Source organism: Haliotis asinina, chromosome 14 (assembly GCF_037392515.1).
Source record: "Haliotis asinina isolate JCU_RB_2024 chromosome 14, JCU_Hal_asi_v2, whole genome shotgun sequence".
Lineage (NCBI taxonomy): Eukaryota > Metazoa > Mollusca > Gastropoda > Lepetellida > Haliotidae > Haliotis > Haliotis asinina.
In genome coordinates this window covers 31,457,293-31,474,886 of record NC_090293.1, presented here as the reverse complement: position 1 = coordinate 31,474,886, position 17,594 = coordinate 31,457,293, and the positions used below count along the sequence as shown (strand labels likewise).

General features: G+C 41.7%; 28 non-coding genes across 28 annotated transcripts; all 28 read left to right on the top strand.

Moving 5' to 3' along the window:
* Positions 1-404: 404 nt before the first annotated feature.
* Positions 405-476, top strand: Trnae-cuc (transfer RNA glutamic acid (anticodon CUC)). Its single transcript has one exon. It is a non-coding gene; the product is annotated as a tRNA-Glu (tRNA).
* A 621-nt stretch (positions 477-1,097) lies between these two features.
* Trnae-cuc (transfer RNA glutamic acid (anticodon CUC)) lies at positions 1,098-1,169 on the top strand. The gene has a single exon. It is a non-coding gene; the product is annotated as a tRNA-Glu (tRNA).
* Positions 1,170-1,557: 388 nt separating this feature from the next.
* On the top strand, positions 1,558-1,629 carry Trnae-cuc (transfer RNA glutamic acid (anticodon CUC)). The gene has a single exon. It is a non-coding gene; the product is annotated as a tRNA-Glu (tRNA).
* A 648-nt stretch (positions 1,630-2,277) lies between these two features.
* Positions 2,278-2,349, top strand: Trnae-cuc (transfer RNA glutamic acid (anticodon CUC)). The gene has a single exon. It is a non-coding gene; the product is annotated as a tRNA-Glu (tRNA).
* A 621-nt stretch (positions 2,350-2,970) lies between these two features.
* On the top strand, positions 2,971-3,042 carry Trnae-cuc (transfer RNA glutamic acid (anticodon CUC)). The gene has a single exon. It is a non-coding gene; the product is annotated as a tRNA-Glu (tRNA).
* Positions 3,043-3,430: 388 nt separating this feature from the next.
* Positions 3,431-3,502, top strand: Trnae-cuc (transfer RNA glutamic acid (anticodon CUC)). Its single transcript has one exon. It is a non-coding gene; the product is annotated as a tRNA-Glu (tRNA).
* A 648-nt stretch (positions 3,503-4,150) lies between these two features.
* On the top strand, positions 4,151-4,222 carry Trnae-cuc (transfer RNA glutamic acid (anticodon CUC)). The gene has a single exon. It is a non-coding gene; the product is annotated as a tRNA-Glu (tRNA).
* A 621-nt stretch (positions 4,223-4,843) lies between these two features.
* On the top strand, positions 4,844-4,915 carry Trnae-cuc (transfer RNA glutamic acid (anticodon CUC)). Its single transcript has one exon. It is a non-coding gene; the product is annotated as a tRNA-Glu (tRNA).
* Positions 4,916-5,303: 388 nt separating this feature from the next.
* On the top strand, positions 5,304-5,375 carry Trnae-cuc (transfer RNA glutamic acid (anticodon CUC)). The gene has a single exon. It is a non-coding gene; the product is annotated as a tRNA-Glu (tRNA).
* Positions 5,376-6,023: 648 nt separating this feature from the next.
* On the top strand, positions 6,024-6,095 carry Trnae-cuc (transfer RNA glutamic acid (anticodon CUC)). Its single transcript has one exon. It is a non-coding gene; the product is annotated as a tRNA-Glu (tRNA).
* Positions 6,096-6,716: 621 nt separating this feature from the next.
* Positions 6,717-6,788, top strand: Trnae-cuc (transfer RNA glutamic acid (anticodon CUC)). Its single transcript has one exon. It is a non-coding gene; the product is annotated as a tRNA-Glu (tRNA).
* A 388-nt stretch (positions 6,789-7,176) lies between these two features.
* Positions 7,177-7,248, top strand: Trnae-cuc (transfer RNA glutamic acid (anticodon CUC)). The gene has a single exon. It is a non-coding gene; the product is annotated as a tRNA-Glu (tRNA).
* Positions 7,249-7,896: 648 nt separating this feature from the next.
* On the top strand, positions 7,897-7,968 carry Trnae-cuc (transfer RNA glutamic acid (anticodon CUC)). The gene has a single exon. It is a non-coding gene; the product is annotated as a tRNA-Glu (tRNA).
* Positions 7,969-8,589: 621 nt separating this feature from the next.
* Trnae-cuc (transfer RNA glutamic acid (anticodon CUC)) lies at positions 8,590-8,661 on the top strand. The gene has a single exon. It is a non-coding gene; the product is annotated as a tRNA-Glu (tRNA).
* A 389-nt stretch (positions 8,662-9,050) lies between these two features.
* On the top strand, positions 9,051-9,122 carry Trnae-cuc (transfer RNA glutamic acid (anticodon CUC)). The gene has a single exon. It is a non-coding gene; the product is annotated as a tRNA-Glu (tRNA).
* Positions 9,123-9,770: 648 nt separating this feature from the next.
* Positions 9,771-9,842, top strand: Trnae-cuc (transfer RNA glutamic acid (anticodon CUC)). The gene has a single exon. It is a non-coding gene; the product is annotated as a tRNA-Glu (tRNA).
* A 621-nt stretch (positions 9,843-10,463) lies between these two features.
* On the top strand, positions 10,464-10,535 carry Trnae-cuc (transfer RNA glutamic acid (anticodon CUC)). Its single transcript has one exon. It is a non-coding gene; the product is annotated as a tRNA-Glu (tRNA).
* A 388-nt stretch (positions 10,536-10,923) lies between these two features.
* Trnae-cuc (transfer RNA glutamic acid (anticodon CUC)) lies at positions 10,924-10,995 on the top strand. The gene has a single exon. It is a non-coding gene; the product is annotated as a tRNA-Glu (tRNA).
* A 648-nt stretch (positions 10,996-11,643) lies between these two features.
* Trnae-cuc (transfer RNA glutamic acid (anticodon CUC)) lies at positions 11,644-11,715 on the top strand. The gene has a single exon. It is a non-coding gene; the product is annotated as a tRNA-Glu (tRNA).
* Positions 11,716-12,336: 621 nt separating this feature from the next.
* Trnae-cuc (transfer RNA glutamic acid (anticodon CUC)) lies at positions 12,337-12,408 on the top strand. Its single transcript has one exon. It is a non-coding gene; the product is annotated as a tRNA-Glu (tRNA).
* A 389-nt stretch (positions 12,409-12,797) lies between these two features.
* Positions 12,798-12,869, top strand: Trnae-cuc (transfer RNA glutamic acid (anticodon CUC)). Its single transcript has one exon. It is a non-coding gene; the product is annotated as a tRNA-Glu (tRNA).
* Positions 12,870-13,517: 648 nt separating this feature from the next.
* Trnae-cuc (transfer RNA glutamic acid (anticodon CUC)) lies at positions 13,518-13,589 on the top strand. The gene has a single exon. It is a non-coding gene; the product is annotated as a tRNA-Glu (tRNA).
* A 621-nt stretch (positions 13,590-14,210) lies between these two features.
* Trnae-cuc (transfer RNA glutamic acid (anticodon CUC)) lies at positions 14,211-14,282 on the top strand. The gene has a single exon. It is a non-coding gene; the product is annotated as a tRNA-Glu (tRNA).
* Positions 14,283-14,670: 388 nt separating this feature from the next.
* On the top strand, positions 14,671-14,742 carry Trnae-cuc (transfer RNA glutamic acid (anticodon CUC)). The gene has a single exon. It is a non-coding gene; the product is annotated as a tRNA-Glu (tRNA).
* Positions 14,743-15,390: 648 nt separating this feature from the next.
* Positions 15,391-15,462, top strand: Trnae-cuc (transfer RNA glutamic acid (anticodon CUC)). Its single transcript has one exon. It is a non-coding gene; the product is annotated as a tRNA-Glu (tRNA).
* A 621-nt stretch (positions 15,463-16,083) lies between these two features.
* Trnae-cuc (transfer RNA glutamic acid (anticodon CUC)) lies at positions 16,084-16,155 on the top strand. The gene has a single exon. It is a non-coding gene; the product is annotated as a tRNA-Glu (tRNA).
* Positions 16,156-16,543: 388 nt separating this feature from the next.
* Positions 16,544-16,615, top strand: Trnae-cuc (transfer RNA glutamic acid (anticodon CUC)). The gene has a single exon. It is a non-coding gene; the product is annotated as a tRNA-Glu (tRNA).
* Positions 16,616-17,259: 644 nt separating this feature from the next.
* Trnae-cuc (transfer RNA glutamic acid (anticodon CUC)) lies at positions 17,260-17,331 on the top strand. The gene has a single exon. It is a non-coding gene; the product is annotated as a tRNA-Glu (tRNA).
* Positions 17,332-17,594: the final 263 nt, after the last annotated feature.

The window sequence follows — 17,594 nt, the reverse complement described above, 5'->3', positions numbered from 1 at the left end:
ACTGTTCTGTGTAGACTTTATGTTGTGTGTCATTGTTTTACTGATTTATCAATGGACATTTTGTAAATATACCTATGTGCATGTGTATAGTAAGTGAGTGCGTATTTCCTACATGCAAGGTAAACAACATTGCTGTCAATGTATATAAAATACTAAGTAAATGTCATATATGCGAGAGTGCGCCTTGTTATTAGATAGGACAAATTGTATGGATAACTTGTTGGAGTGGCATGTTATTAGATGACTAAAAGTCTAAATCATTCTTCATTTCAATGTAAGGCGAAGACACATATACTCTTCACTGTCGTTGTTTCAAAGGGGGAGTTCTGTTCCATTTATGGATGTGACCTTGCCCTGATTTTCGAAGAGACATGTCAATCTTATGTCCAGATATACCATCAGTGTCCCAGGTGGTCTAGTGGTTAGGATTTGGCGCTCTCACCGCCACGGCCGGGGTTCGATTCCCCGTCTGGGAAGTAACTTTTTTCCATTTTAAGATTTGGGAATAATTTGGCTGGAGTCAGCCACAACGCCTTAATTGCTCTACATTGTGTGTATTGCCCTCACTCTACAACATACGTAACAACACACCTAAATACTACTTTGCTATCTAGTTCCATTGGAGAAAAGGTGTACTGTTCACATACTTCACTTCGCTATAAACACAAAAAAGCATCTCGGCACTCCGATTGTCCCATAAATAAGTGAAAAGGCATATTTGAGACTCACCAATATTGAAGAATATTTCAGCATCAATTGCTGTACGCGTCATACTACAAAATGAAATCCTCCGAATAAAATCCATGCCTTCTCTGCCCTGGACAAGAGTAGACTCGGCGGGTTCCTTGCTTAATTTGGCACATGCAACATGAGTGTCTCATGGCAATGTGGAGGCCACAGCTATTATTCATTCCAAGGGTGAACTGCACCCAAGCCTTCCTCTACAATTAATTCATTTACGATTGAAACTATATTGGAAGTAAGAAAAGAGAGACAGAAGGAAGCGTGCATGGGTAAGTGTCATCTAGGAAATATCACGTTGTGGCAACATGTTCCTACTTGAAGCAATACCTTGCTCCATCCCTAAGATTGCAAGGTCCCAGGTGGTCTAGTGGTTAGGATTTGGCGCTCTCACCGCCACGGCCGGGGTTCGATTCCCCGTCTGGGAAGTACATTTTTCGCATATTTTTTTCTCGGTATTTATCAACTCCTCCTCACGTTTCATTCAGTTCAGCCGGAATTTCACTTTGCCTCTTTTTTCGCAAGAAAACTAAGCCCTGGACAAGAGTAGACTCGGCGGGTTCCTTGCTTAATTTGGCACATGCAACATGAGTGTCTCATGGCAATGTGGAAGCCACAGCTATTATTCATTCCAAGGGTGAACTGCACCCAAGCCTTCCTCTACAATTAATTCATTTACGATTGAAACTATATTGGAAGTAAGAAAAGAGAGACAGAAGGAAGCGTGCATGGGTAAGTGTCATCTAGGAAATATCACGTTGTGGCAACATGTTCCTACTTGGAGCAATACCTTGCTCCATCCCTAAGATTGCAAGGTCCCAGGTGGTCTAGTGGTTAGGATTTGGCGCTCTCACCGCCACGGCCGGGGTTCGATTCCCCGTCTGGGAAGTACATTTTTCGCATATTTTTTTCTCGGTATTTATCAACTCCTCCTCACGTTTCATTCAGTTCAGCCGGAATTTCACTTTGCCTCTTTTTTCGCAAGAAAACTAAGCCCAAACACTGTCACTGTAAAGGACGTCCACACAGTTCTTATATACAATTAACACTTGCACATCATAAGTATATGTTTGTGTACATCCTTACTTTCGACAATGTGTAGACTCATTCTTATCTTGTCTGTCATTGTTGTACTGTTCTGTGTAGACTTTATGTTGTGTGTCATTGTTTTACTGATTTATCAATGGACATTTTGTAAATATACCTATGTGCATGTGTATAGTAAGTGAGTGCGTATTTCCTACATGCAAGGTAAACAACATTGCTGTCAATGTATATAAAATACTAAGTAAATGTCATATATGCGAGAGTGCGCCTTGTTATTAGATAGGACAAATTGTATGGATAACTTGTTGGAGTGGCATGTTATTAGATGACTAAAAGTCTAAATCATTCTTCATTTCAATGTAAGGCGAAGACACATATACTCTTCACTGTCGTTGTTTCAAAGGGGGAGTTCTGTTCCATTTATGGATGTGACCTTGCCCTGATTTTCGAAGAGACATGTCAATCTTATGTCCAGATATACCATCAGTGTCCCAGGTGGTCTAGTGGTTAGGATTTGGCGCTCTCACCGCCACGGCCGGGGTTCGATTCCCCGTCTGGGAAGTAACTTTTTTCCATTTTAAGATTTGGGAATAATTTGGCTGGAGTCAGCCACAACGCCTTAATTGCTCTACATTGTGTGTATTGCCCTCACTCTACAACATACGTAACAACACACCTAAATACTACTTTGCTATCTAGTTCCATTGGAGAAAAGGTGTACTGTTCACATACTTCACTTCGCTATAAACACAAAAAAGCATCTCGGCACTCCGATTGTCCCATAAATAAGTGAAAAGGCATATTTGAGACTCACCAATATTGAAGAATATTTCAGCATCAATTGCTGTACGCGTCATACTACAAAATGAAATCCTCCGAATAAAATCCATGCCTTCTCTGCCCTGGACAAGAGTAGACTCGGCGGGTTCCTTGCTTAATTTGGCACATGCAACATGAGTGTCTCATGGCAATGTGGAGGCCACAGCTATTATTCATTCCAAGGGTGAACTGCACCCAAGCCTTCCTCTACAATTAATTCATTTACGATTGAAACTATATTGGAAGTAAGAAAAGAGAGACAGAAGGAAGCGTGCATGGGTAAGTGTCATCTAGGAAATATCACGTTGTGGCAACATGTTCCTACTTGAACCAATACCTTGCTCCATCCCTAAGATTGCAAGGTCCCAGGTGGTCTAGTGGTTAGGATTTGGCGCTCTCACCGCCACGGCCGGGGTTCGATTCCCCGTCTGGGAAGTACATTTTTCGCATATTTTTTTCTCGGTATTTATCAACTCCTCCTCACGTTTCATTCAGTTCAGCCGGAATTTCACTTTGCCTCTTTTTTCGCAAGAAAACTAAGCCCTGGACAAGAGTAGACTCGGCGGGTTCCTTGCTTAATTTGGCACATGCAACATGAGTGTCTCATGGCAATGTGGAAGCCACAGCTATTATTCATTCCAAGGGTGAACTGCACCCAAGCCTTCCTCTACAATTAATTCATTTACGATTGAAACTATATTGGAAGTAAGAAAAGAGAGACAGAAGGAAGCGTGCATGGGTAAGTGTCATCTAGGAAATATCACGTTGTGGCAACATGTTCCTACTTGGAGCAATACCTTGCTCCATCCCTAAGATTGCAAGGTCCCAGGTGGTCTAGTGGTTAGGATTTGGCGCTCTCACCGCCACGGCCGGGGTTCGATTCCCCGTCTGGGAAGTACATTTTTCGCATATTTTTTTCTCGGTATTTATCAACTCCTCCTGACGTTTCATTCAGTTCAGCCGGAATTTCACTTTGCCTCTTTTTTCGCAAGAAAACTAAGCCCAAACACTGTCACTGTAAAGGACGTCCACACAGTTCTTATATACAATTAACACTTGCACATCATAAGTATATGTTTGTGTACATCCTTACTTTCGACAATGTGTAGACTCATTCTTATCTTGTCTGTCATTGTTGTACTGTTCTGTGTAGACTTTATGTTGTGTGTCATTGTTTTACTGATTTATCAATGGACATTTTGTAAATATACCTATGTGCATGTGTATAGTAAGTGAGTGCGTATTTCCTACATGCAAGGTAAACAACATTGCTGTCAATGTATATAAAATACTAACTAAATGTCATATATGCGAGAGTGCGCCTTGTTATTAGATAGGACAAATTGTATGGATAACTTGTTGGAGTGGCATGTTATTAGATGACTAAAAGTCTAAATCATTCTTCATTTCAATGTAAGGCGAAGACACATATACTCTTCACTGTCGTTGTTTCAAAGGGGGAGTTCTGTTCCATTTATGGATGTGACCTTGCCCTGATTTTCGAAGAGACATGTCAATCTTATGTCCAGATATACCATCAGTGTCCCAGGTGGTCTAGTGGTTAGGATTTGGCGCTCTCACCGCCACGGCCGGGGTTCGATTCCCCGTCTGGGAAGTAACTTTTTTCCATTTTAAGATTTGGGAATAATTTGGCTGGAGTCAGCCACAACGCCTTAATTGCTCTACATTGTGTGTATTGCCCTCACTCTACAACATACGTAACAACACACCTAAATACTACTTTGCTATCTAGTTCCATTGGAGAAAAGGTGTACTGTTCACATACTTCACTTCGCTATAAACACAAAAAAGCATCTCGGCACTCCGATTGTCCCATAAATAAGTGAAAAGGCATATTTGAGACTCACCAATATTGAAGAATATTTCAGCATCAATTGCTGTACGCGTCATACTACAAAATGAAATCCTCCGAATAAAATCCATGCCTTCTCTGCCCTGGACAAGAGTAGACTCGGCGGGTTCCTTGCTTAATTTGGCACATGCAACATGAGTGTCTCATGGCAATGTGGAGGCCACAGCTATTATTCATTCCAAGGGTGAACTGCACCCAAGCCTTCCTCTACAATTAATTCATTTACGATTGAAACTATATTGGAAGTAAGAAAAGAGAGACAGAAGGAAGCGTGCATGGGTAAGTGTCATCTAGGAAATATCACGTTGTGGCAACATGTTCCTACTTGAACCAATACCTTGCTCCATCCCTAAGATTGCAAGGTCCCAGGTGGTCTAGTGGTTAGGATTTGGCGCTCTCACCGCCACGGCCGGGGTTCGATTCCCCGTCTGGGAAGTACATTTTTCGCATATTTTTTTCTCGGTATTTATCAACTCCTCCTCACGTTTCATTCAGTTCAGCCGGAATTTCACTTTGCCTCTTTTTTCGCAAGAAAACTAAGCCCTGGACAAGAGTAGACTCGGCGGGTTCCTTGCTTAATTTGGCACATGCAACATGAGTGTCTCATGGCAATGTGGAAGCCACAGCTATTATTCATTCCAAGGGTGAACTGCACCCAAGCCTTCCTCTACAATTAATTCATTTACGATTGAAACTATATTGGAAGTAAGAAAAGAGAGACAGAAGGAAGCGTGCATGGGTAAGTGTCATCTAGGAAATATCACGTTGTGGCAACATGTTCCTACTTGGAGCAATACCTTGCTCCATCCCTAAGATTGCAAGGTCCCAGGTGGTCTAGTGGTTAGGATTTGGCGCTCTCACCGCCACGGCCGGGGTTCGATTCCCCGTCTGGGAAGTACATTTTTCGCATATTTTTTTCTCGGTATTTATCAACTCCTCCTGACGTTTCATTCAGTTCAGCCGGAATTTCACTTTGCCTCTTTTTTCGCAAGAAAACTAAGCCCAAACACTGTCACTGTAAAGGACGTCCACACAGTTCTTATATACAATTAACACTTGCACATCATAAGTATATGTTTGTGTACATCCTTACTTTCGACAATGTGTAGACTCATTCTTATCTTGTCTGTCATTGTTGTACTGTTCTGTGTAGACTTTATGTTGTGTGTCATTGTTTTACTGATTTATCAATGGACATTTTGTAAATATACCTATGTGCATGTGTATAGTAAGTGAGTGCGTATTTCCTACATGCAAGGTAAACAACATTGCTGTCAATGTATATAAAATACTAAGTAAATGTCATATATGCGAGAGTGCGCCTTGTTATTAGATAGGACAAATTGTATGGATAACTTGTTGGAGTGGCATGTTATTAGATGACTAAAAGTCTAAATCATTCTTCATTTCAATGTAAGGCGAAGACACATATACTCTTCACTGTCGTTGTTTCAAAGGGGGAGTTCTGTTCCATTTATGGATGTGACCTTGCCCTGATTTTCGAAGAGACATGTCAATCTTATGTCCAGATATACCATCAGTGTCCCAGGTGGTCTAGTGGTTAGGATTTGGCGCTCTCACCGCCACGGCCGGGGTTCGATTCCCCGTCTGGGAAGTAACTTTTTTCCATTTTAAGATTTGGGAATAATTTGGCTGGAGTCAGCCACAACGCCTTAATTGCTCTACATTGTGTGTATTGCCCTCACTCTACAACATACGTAACAACACACCTAAATACTACTTTGCTATCTAGTTCCATTGGAGAAAAGGTGTACTGTTCACATACTTCACTTCGCTATAAACACAAAAAAGCATCTCGGCACTCCGATTGTCCCATAAATAAGTGAAAAGGCATATTTGAGACTCACCAATATTGAAGAATATTTCAGCATCAATTGCTGTACGCGTCATACTACAAAATGAAATCCTCCGAATAAAATCCATGCCTTCTCTGCCCTGGACAAGAGTAGACTCGGCGGGTTCCTTGCTTAATTTGGCACATGCAACATGAGTGTCTCATGGCAATGTGGAGGCCACAGCTATTATTCATTCCAAGGGTGAACTACACCCAAGCCTTCCTCTACAATTAATTCATTTACGATTGAAACTATATTGGAAGTAAGAAAAGAGAGACAGAAGGAAGCGTGCATGGGTAAGTGTCATCTAGGAAATATCACGTTGTGGCAACATGTTCCTACTTGAACCAATACCTTGCTCCATCCCTAAGATTGCAAGGTCCCAGGTGGTCTAGTGGTTAGGATTTGGCGCTCTCACCGCCACGGCCGGGGTTCGATTCCCCGTCTGGGAAGTACATTTTTCGCATATTTTTTTCTCGGTATTTATCAACTCCTCCTGACGTTTCATTCAGTTCAGCCGGAATTTCACTTTGCCTCTTTTTTCGCAAGAAAACTAAGCCCTGGACAAGAGTAGACTCGGCGGGTTCCTTGCTTAATTTGGCACATGCAACATGAGTGTCTCATGGCAATGTGGAGGCCACAGCTATTATTCATTCCAAGGGTGAACTGCACCCAAGCCTTCCTCTACAATTAATTCATTTACGATTGAAACTATATTGGAAGTAAGGAAAGAGAGACAGAAGGAAGTGTGCATGGGTAAGTGTCATCTAGGAAATATCACGTTGTGGCAACATGTTCCTACTTGGAGCAATACCTTGCTCCATCCCTAAGATTGCAAGGTCCCAGGTGGTCTAGTGGTTAGGATTTGGCGCTCTCACCGCCACGGCCGGGGTTCGATTCCCCGTCTGGGAAGTACATTTTTCGCATATTTTTTTCTCGGTATTTATCAACTCCTCCTCACGTTTCATTCAGTTCAGCCGGAATTTCACTTTGCCTCTTTTTTCGCAAGAAAACTAAGCCCAAACACTGTCACTGTAAAGGACGTCCACACAGTTCTTATATACAATTAACACTTGCACATCATAAGTATATGTTTGTGTACATCCTTACTTTCGACAATGTGTAGACTCATTCTTATCTTGTCTGTCATTGTTGTACTGTTCTGTGTAGACTTTATGTTGTGTGTCATTGTTTTACTGATTTATCAATGGACATTTTGTAAATATACCTATGTGCATGTGTATAGTAAGTGAGTGCGTATTTCCTACATGCAAGGTAAACAACATTGCTGTCAATGTATATAAAATACTAACTAAATGTCATATATGCGAGAGTGCGCCTTGTTATTAGATAGGACAAATTGTATGGATAACTTGTTGGAGTGGCATGTTATTAGATGACTAAAAGTCTAAATCATTCTTCATTTCAATGTAAGGCGAAGACACATATACTCTTCACTGTCGTTGTTTCAAAGGGGGAGTTCTGTTCCATTTATGGATGTGACCTTGCCCTGATTTTCGAAGAGACATGTCAATCTTATGTCCAGATATACCATCAGTGTCCCAGGTGGTCTAGTGGTTAGGATTTGGCGCTCTCACCGCCACGGCCGGGGTTCGATTCCCCGTCTGGGAAGTAACTTTTTTCCATTTTAAGATTTGGGAATAATTTGGCTGGAGTCAGCCACAACGCCTTAATTGCTCTACATTGTGTGTATTGCCCTCACTCTACAACATACGTAACAACACACCTAAATACTACTTTGCTATCTAGTTCCATTGGAGAAAAGGTGTACTGTTCACATACTTCACTTCGCTATAAACACAAAAAAGCATCTCGGCACTCCGATTGTCCCATAAATAAGTGAAAAGGCATATTTGAGACTCACCAATATTGAAGAATATTTCAGCATCAATTGCTGTACGCGTCATACTACAAAATGAAATCCTCCGAATAAAATCCATGCCTTCTCTGCCCTGGACAAGAGTAGACTCGGCGGGTTCCTTGCTTAATTTGGCACATGCAACATGAGTGTCTCATGGCAATGTGGAGGCCACAGCTATTATTCATTCCAAGGGTGAACTGCACCCAAGCCTTCCTCTACAATTAATTCATTTACGATTGAAACTATATTGGAAGTAAGAAAAGAGAGACAGAAGGAAGCGTGCATGGGTAAGTGTCATCTAGGAAATATCACGTTGTGGCAACATGTTCCTACTTGAACCAATACCTTGCTCCATCCCTAAGATTGCAAGGTCCCAGGTGGTCTAGTGGTTAGGATTTGGCGCTCTCACCGCCACGGCCGGGGTTCGATTCCCCGTCTGGGAAGTACATTTTTCGCATATTTTTTTTCTCGGTATTTATCAACTCCTCCTCACGTTTCATTCAGTTCAGCCGGAATTTCACTTTGCCTCTTTTTTCGCAAGAAAACTAAGCCCTGGACAAGAGTAGACTCGGCGGGTTCCTTGCTTAATTTGGCACATGCAACATGAGTGTCTCATGGCAATGTGGAGGCCACAGCTATTATTCATTCCAAGGGTGAACTGCACCCAAGCCTTCCTCTACAATTAATTCATTTACGATTGAAACTATATTGGAAGTAAGGAAAGAGAGACAGAAGGAAGCGTGCATGGGTAAGTGTCATCTAGGAAATATCACGTTGTGGCAACATGTTCCTACTTGGAGCAATACCTTGCTCCATCCCTAAGATTGCAAGGTCCCAGGTGGTCTAGTGGTTAGGATTTGGCGCTCTCACCGCCACGGCCGGGGTTCGATTCCCCGTCTGGGAAGTACATTTTTCGCATATTTTTTTCTCGGTATTTATCAACTCCTCCTCACGTTTCATTCAGTTCAGCCGGAATTTCACTTTGCCTCTTTTTTCGCAAGAAAACTAAGCCCAAACACTGTCACTGTAAAGGACGTCCACACAGTTCTTATATACAATTAACACTTGCACATCATAAGTATATGTTTGTGTACATCCTTACTTTCGACAATGTGTAGACTCATTCTTATCTTGTCTGTCATTGTTGTACTGTTCTGTGTAGACTTTATGTTGTGTGTCATTGTTTTACTGATTTATCAATGGACATTTTGTAAATATACCTATGTGCATGTGTATAGTAAGTGAGTGCGTATTTCCTACATGCAAGGTAAACAACATTGCTGTCAATGTATATAAAATACTAACTAAATGTCATATATGCGAGAGTGCGCCTTGTTATTAGATAGGACAAATTGTATGGATAACTTGTTGGAGTGGCATGTTATTAGATGACTAAAAGTCTAAATCATTCTTCATTTCAATGTAAGGCGAAGACACATATACTCTTCACTGTCGTTGTTTCAAAGGGGGAGTTCTGTTCCATTTATGGATGTGACCTTGCCCTGATTTTCGAAGAGACATGTCAATCTTATGTCCAGATATACCATCAGTGTCCCAGGTGGTCTAGTGGTTAGGATTTGGCGCTCTCACCGCCACGGCCGGGGTTCGATTCCCCGTCTGGGAAGTAACTTTTTTCCATTTTAAGATTTGGGAATAATTTGGCTGGAGTCAGCCACAACGCCTTAATTGCTCTACATTGTGTGTATTGCCCTCACTCTACAACATACGTAACAACACACCTAAATACTACTTTGCTATCTAGTTCCATTGGAGAAAAGGTGTACTGTTCACATACTTCACTTCGCTATAAACACAAAAAAGCATCTCGGCACTCCGATTGTCCCATAAATAAGTGAAAAGGCATATTTGAGACTCACCAATATTGAAGAATATTTCAGCATCAATTGCTGTACGCGTCATACTACAAAATGAAATCCTCCGAATAAAATCCATGCCTTCTCTGCCCTGGACAAGAGTAGACTCGGCGGGTTCCTTGCTTAATTTGGCACATGCAACATGAGTGTCTCATGGCAATGTGGAGGCCACAGCTATTATTCATTCCAAGGGTGAACTACACCCAAGCCTTCCTCTACAATTAATTCATTTACGATTGAAACTATATTGGAAGTAAGAAAAGAGAGACAGAAGGAAGCGTGCATGGGTAAGTGTCATCTAGGAAATATCACGTTGTGGCAACATGTTCCTACTTGAACCAATACCTTGCTCCATCCCTAAGATTGCAAGGTCCCAGGTGGTCTAGTGGTTAGGATTTGGCGCTCTCACCGCCACGGCCGGGGTTCGATTCCCCGTCTGGGAAGTACATTTTTCGCATATTTTTTTCTCGGTATTTATCAACTCCTCCTGACGTTTCATTCAGTTCAGCCGGAATTTCACTTTGCCTCTTTTTTCGCAAGAAAACTAAGCCCTGGACAAGAGTAGACTCGGCGGGTTCCTTGCTTAATTTGGCACATGCAACATGAGTGTCTCATGGCAATGTGGAGGCCACAGCTATTATTCATTCCAAGGGTGAACTGCACCCAAGCCTTCCTCTACAATTAATTCATTTACGATTGAAACTATATTGGAAGTAAGGAAAGAGAGACAGAAGGAAATGTGCATGGGTAAGTGTCATCTAGGAAATATCACGTTGTGGCAACATGTTCCTACTTGGAGCAATACCTTGCTCCATCCCTAAGATTGCAAGGTCCCAGGTGGTCTAGTGGTTAGGATTTGGCGCTCTCACCGCCACGGCCGGGGTTCGATTCCCCGTCTGGGAAGTACATTTTTCGCATATTTTTTTCTCGGTATTTATCAACTCCTCCTCACGTTTCATTCAGTTCAGCCGGAATTTCACTTTGCCTCTTTTTTCGCAAGAAAACTAAGCCCAAACACTGTCACTGTAAAGGACGTCCACACAGTTCTTATATACAATTAACACTTGCACATCATAAGTATATGTTTGTGTACATCCTTACTTTCGACAATGTGTAGACTCATTCTTATCTTGTCTGTCATTGTTGTACTGTTCTGTGTAGACTTTATGTTGTGTGTCATTGTTTTACTGATTTATCAATGGACATTTTGTAAATATACCTATGTGCATGTGTATAGTAAGTGAGTGCGTATTTCCTACATGCAAGGTAAACAACATTGCTGTCAATGTATATAAAATACTAACTAAATGTCATATATGCGAGAGTGCGCCTTGTTATTAGATAGGACAAATTGTATGGATAACTTGTTGGAGTGGCATGTTATTAGATGACTAAAAGTCTAAATCATTCTTCATTTCAATGTAAGGCGAAGACACATATACTCTTCACTGTCGTTGTTTCAAAGGGGGAGTTCTGTTCCATTTATGGATGTGACCTTGCCCTGATTTTCGAAGAGACATGTCAATCTTATGTCCAGATATACCATCAGTGTCCCAGGTGGTCTAGTGGTTAGGATTTGGCGCTCTCACCGCCACGGCCGGGGTTCGATTCCCCGTCTGGGAAGTAACTTTTTTCCATTTTAAGATTTGGGAATAATTTGGCTGGAGTCAGCCACAACGCCTTAATTGCTCTACATTGTGTGTATTGCCCTCACTCTACAACATACGTAACAACACACCTAAATACTACTTTGCTATCTAGTTCCATTGGAGAAAAGGTGTACTGTTCACATACTTCACTTCGCTATAAACACAAAAAAGCATCTCGGCACTCCGATTGTCCCATAAATAAGTGAAAAGGCATATTTGAGACTCACCAATATTGAAGAATATTTCAGCATCAATTGCTGTACGCGTCATACTACAAAATGAAATCCTCCGAATAAAATCCATGCCTTCTCTGCCCTGGACAAGAGTAGACTCGGCGGGTTCCTTGCTTAATTTGGCACATGCAACATGAGTGTCTCATGGCAATGTGGAGGCCACAGCTATTATTCATTCCAAGGGTGAACTGCACCCAAGCCTTCCTCTACAATTAATTCATTTACGATTGAAACTATATTGGAAGTAAGAAAAGAGAGACAGAAGGAAGCGTGCATGGGTAAGTGTCATCTAGGAAATATCACGTTGTGGCAACATGTTCCTACTTGAACCAATACCTTGCTCCATCCCTAAGATTGCAAGGTCCCAGGTGGTCTAGTGGTTAGGATTTGGCGCTCTCACCGCCACGGCCGGGGTTCGATTCCCCGTCTGGGAAGTACATTTTTCGCATATTTTTTTTCTCGGTATTTATCAACTCCTCCTCACGTTTCATTCAGTTCAGCCGGAATTTCACTTTGCCTCTTTTTTCGCAAGAAAACTAAGCCCTGGACAAGAGTAGACTCGGCGGGTTCCTTGCTTAATTTGGCACATGCAACATGAGTGTCTCATGGCAATGTGGAGGCCACAGCTATTATTCATTCCAAGGGTGAACTGCACCCAAGCCTTCCTCTACAATTAATTCATTTACGATTGAAACTATATTGGAAGTAAGGAAAGAGAGACAGAAGGAAGCGTGCATGGGTAAGTGTCATCTAGGAAATATCACGTTGTGGCAACATGTTCCTACTTGGAGCAATACCTTGCTCCATCCCTAAGATTGCAAGGTCCCAGGTGGTCTAGTGGTTAGGATTTGGCGCTCTCACCGCCACGGCCGGGGTTCGATTCCCCGTCTGGGAAGTACATTTTTCGCATATTTTTTTCTCGGTATTTATCAACTCCTCCTCACGTTTCATTCAGTTCAGCCGGAATTTCACTTTGCCTCTTTTTTCGCAAGAAAACTAAGCCCAAACACTGTCACTGTAAAGGACGTCCACACAGTTCTTATATACAATTAACACTTGCACATCATAAGTATATGTTTGTGTACATCCTTACTTTCGACAATGTGTAGACTCATTCTTATCTTGTCTGTCATTGTTGTACTGTTCTGTGTAGACTTTATGTTGTGTGTCATTGTTTTACTGATTTATCAATGGACATTTTGTAAATATACCTATGTGCATGTGTATAGTAAGTGAGTGCGTATTTCCTACATGCAAGGTAAACAACATTGCTGTCAATGTATATAAAATACTAAGTAAATGTCATATATGCGAGAGTGCGCCTTGTTATTAGATAGGACAAATTGTATGGATAACTTGTTGGAGTGGCATGTTATTAGATGACTAAAAGTCTAAATCATTCTTCATTTCAATGTAAGGCGAAGACACATATACTCTTCACTGTCGTTGTTTCAAAGGGGGAGTTCTGTTCCATTTATGGATGTGACCTTGCCCTGATTTTCGAAGAGACATGTCAATCTTATGTCCAGATATACCATCAGTGTCCCAGGTGGTCTAGTGGTTAGGATTTGGCGCTCTCACCGCCACGGCCGGGGTTCGATTCCCCGTCTGGGAAGTAACTTTTTTCCATTTTAAGATTTGGGAATAATTTGGCTGGAGTCAGCCACAACGCCTTAATTGCTCTACATTGTGTGTATTGCCCTCACTCTACAACATACGTAACAACACACCTAAATACTACTTTGCTATCTAGTTCCATTGGAGAAAAGGTGTACTGTTCACATACTTCACTTCGCTATAAACACAAAAAAGCATCTCGGCACTCCGATTGTCCCATAAATAAGTGAAAAGGCATATTTGAGACTCACCAATATTGAAGAATATTTCAGCATCAATTGCTGTACGCGTCATACTACAAAATGAAATCCTCCGAATAAAATCCATGCCTTCTCTGCCCTGGACAAGAGTAGACTCGGCGGGTTCCTTGCTTAATTTGGCACATGCAACATGAGTGTCTCATGGCAATGTGGAGGCCACAGCTATTATTCATTCCAAGGGTGAACTGCACCCAAGCCTTCCTCTACAATTAATTCATTTACGATTGAAACTATATTGGAAGTAAGAAAAGAGAGACAGAAGGAAGCGTGCATGGGTAAGTGTCATCTAGGAAATATCACGTTGTGGCAACATGTTCCTACTTGAACCAATACCTTGCTCCATCCCTAAGATTGCAAGGTCCCAGGTGGTCTAGTGGTTAGGATTTGGCGCTCTCACCGCCACGGCCGGGGTTCGATTCCCCGTCTGGGAAGTACATTTTTCGCATATTTTTTTCTCGGTATTTATCAACTCCTCCTCACGTTTCATTCAGTTCAGCCGGAATTTCACTTTGCCTCTTTTTTCGCAAGAAAACTAAGCCCTGGACAAGAGTAGACTCGGCGGGTTCCTTGCTTAATTTGGCACATGCAACATGAGTGTCTCATGGCAATGTGGAAGCCACAGCTATTATTCATTCCAAGGGTGAACTGCACCCAAGCCTTCCTCTACAATTAATTCATTTACGATTGAAACTATATTGGAAGTAAGAAAAGAGAGACAGAAGGAAGCGTGCATGGGTAAGTGTCATCTAGGAAATATCACGTTGTGGCAACATGTTCCTACTTGGAGCAATACCTTGCTCCATCCCTAAGATTGCAAGGTCCCAGGTGGTCTAGTGGTTAGGATTTGGCGCTCTCACCGCCACGGCCGGGGTTCGATTCCCCGTCTGGGAAGTACATTTTTCGCATATTTTTTTCTCGGTATTTATCAACTCCTCCTCACGTTTCATTCAGTTCAGCCGGAATTTCACTTTGCCTCTTTTTTCGCAAGAAAACTAAGCCCAAACACTGTCACTGTAAAGGACGTCCACACAGTTCTTATATACAATTAACACTTGCACATCATAAGTATATGTTTGTGTACATCCTTACTTTCGACAATGTGTAGACTCATTCTTATCTTGTCTGTCATTGTTGTACTGTTCTGTGTAGACTTTATGTTGTGTGTCATTGTTTTACTGATTTATCAATGGACATTTTGTAAATATACCTATGTGCATGTGTATAGTAAGTGAGTGCGTATTTCCTACATGCAAGGTAAACAACATTGCTGTCAATGTATATAAAATACTAAGTAAATGTCATATATGCGAGAGTGCGCCTTGTTATTAGATAGGACAAATTGTATGGATAACTTGTTGGAGTGGCATGTTATTAGATGACTAAAAGTCTAAATCATTCTTCATTTCAATGTAAGGCGAAGACACATATACTCTTCACTGTCGTTGTTTCAAAGGGGGAGTTCTGTTCCATTTATGGATGTGACCTTGCCCTGATTTTCGAAGAGACATGTCAATCTTATGTCCAGATATACCATCAGTGTCCCAGGTGGTCTAGTGGTTAGGATTTGGCGCTCTCACCGCCACGGCCGGGGTTCGATTCCCCGTCTGGGAAGTAACTTTTTTCCATTTTAAGATTTGGGAATAATTTGGCTGGAGTCAGCCACAACGCCTTAATTGCTCTACATTGTGTGTATTGCCCTCACTCTACAACATACGTAACAACACACCTAAATACTACTTTGCTATCTAGTTCCATTGGAGAAAAGGTGTACTGTTCACATACTTCACTTCGCTATAAACACAAAAAAGCATCTCGGCACTCCGATTGTCCCATAAATAAGTGAAAAGGCATATTTGAGACTCACCAATATTGAAGAATATTTCAGCATCAATTGCTGTACGCGTCATACTACAAAATGAAATCCTCCGAATAAAATCCATGCCTTCTCTGCCCTGGACAAGAGTAGACTCGGCGGGTTCCTTGCTTAATTTGGCACATGCAACATGAGTGTCTCATGGCAATGTGGAGGCCACAGCTATTATTCATTCCAAGGGTGAACTGCACCCAAGCCTTCCTCTACAATTAATTCATTTACGATTGAAACTATATTGGAAGTAAGAAAAGAGAGACAGAAGGAAGCGTGCATGGGTAAGTGTCATCTAGGAAATATCACGTTGTGGCAACATGTTCCTACTTGAACCAATACCTTGCTCCATCCCTAAGATTGCAAGGTCCCAGGTGGTCTAGTGGTTAGGATTTGGCGCTCTCACCGCCACGGCCGGGGTTCGATTCCCCGTCTGGGAAGTACATTTTTCGCATATTTTTTTCTCGATATTTATCAACTCCTCCTCACGTTTCATTCAGTTCAGCCGGAATTTCACTTTGCCTCTTTTTTCGCAAGAAAACTAAGCCCTGGACAAGAGTAGACTCGGCGGGTTCCTTGCTTAATTTGGCACATGCAACATGAGTGTCTCATGGCAATGTGGAAGCCACAGCTATTATTCATTCCAAGGGTGAACTGCACCCAAGCCTTCCTCTACAATTAATTCATTTACGATTGAAACTATATTGGAAGTAAGAAAAGAGAGACAGAAGGAAGCGTGCATGGGTAAGTGTCATCTAGGAAATATCACGTTGTGGCAACATGTTCCTACTTGGAGCAATACCTTGCTCCATCCCTAAGATTGCAAGGTCCCAGGTGGTCTAGTGGTAAGGATTTGGCGCTCTCACCGCCACGGCCGGGGTTCGATTCCCCGTCTGGGAAGTACATTTTTCGCATATTTTTTTCTCGGTATTTATCAACTCCTCCTCACGTTTCATTCAGTTCAGCCGGAATTTCACTTTGCCTCTTTTTTCGCAAGAAAACTAAGCCCAAACACTGTCACTGTAAAGGACGTCCACACAGTTCTTATATACAATTAACACTTGCACATCATAAGTATATATTTGTGTACATCCTTACTTTCGACAATGTGTAGACTCATTCTTATCTTGTCTGTCATTGTTGTACTGTTCTGTGTAGACTTTATGTTGTGTGTCATTGTTTTACTGATTTATCAATGGACATTTTGTAAATATACCTATGTGCATGTGTATAGTAAGTGAGTGCGTATTTCCTACATGCAAGGTAAACAACATTGCTGTCAATGTATATAAAATACTAAGTAAATGTCATATATGCGAGAGTGCGCCTTGTTATTAGGACAAATTGTATGGATAACTTGTTGGAGTGGCATGTTATTAGATGACTAAAAGTCTAAATCATTCTTCATTTCAATGTAAGGCGAAGAGACATATACTCTTCACTGTCGTTGTTTCAAAGGGGCAGTTCTGTTCCATTTATGGATGTGACCTTGCCCTGATTTTCGAAGAGACATGTCAATCTTATGTCCAGATATACCATCAGTGTCCCAGGTGGTCTAGTGGTTAGGATTTGGCGCTCTCACCGCCACGGCCGGGGTTCGATTCCCCGTGTGGGAAGTAACTTTTTTCCATTTTAAGATTTGGGAATAATTTGGCTGGAGTCAGCCACAACGCCTTAATTGCTCTACATTGTGTGTATTGCCATCACTCTACAACATACGTAACAACACACCTAAATACTACTTTGCTATCTAGTTCCATTGGAGAAAAGGTGTACTGTTCACATACTTCACTTCGCTATAAACACAAAAAAGCATCTCGGCACTCCGATTGTCCCATAAATAAGTGAAAAGGCATATTTGAGACTCACCAATATTGAA